General features: G+C 45.1%; 1 protein-coding gene across 2 annotated transcripts in view; it reads left to right on the top strand.

Annotated features, from left to right (window-relative positions):
- The window catches only part of LOC119594202 (protein bric-a-brac 2-like), a gene marked incomplete in the record, with an annotated part of 27,988 nt that overhangs the window by 9,628 nt on the left and 18,105 nt on the right, over positions 1–255 (top strand).

Raw genomic sequence — 255 nt, 5'->3', positions numbered from 1 at the left:
CCTTAGATGCATGCACAGATACCTTCATACATACACTTTCCACACAACCAGTCTTTCATATAAACAAACAAATCCACACACATACCCACCTAACTACAAACAGTGCGCAAATACACTCAAAACGGACCATCCGACCTACAGCGGGGCCGGGATGAAAATCCTTGGGTGGACTGGCGAATAAATTCCAAAACTGAAGGAACGCGCTTATTTTGTGCAGTATTGACCTAGGGCAAGCTTGAGATGAATGTGTCTGGG

Source organism: Penaeus monodon, chromosome 33 (assembly GCF_015228065.2).
Source record: "Penaeus monodon isolate SGIC_2016 chromosome 33, NSTDA_Pmon_1, whole genome shotgun sequence".
NCBI classification, from domain to species: Eukaryota; Metazoa; Arthropoda; class Malacostraca; order Decapoda; family Penaeidae; genus Penaeus; species Penaeus monodon.
Note: the sequence above shows the minus strand (reverse complement) of the source record. Positions and strands in the feature narration are given on the sequence as shown.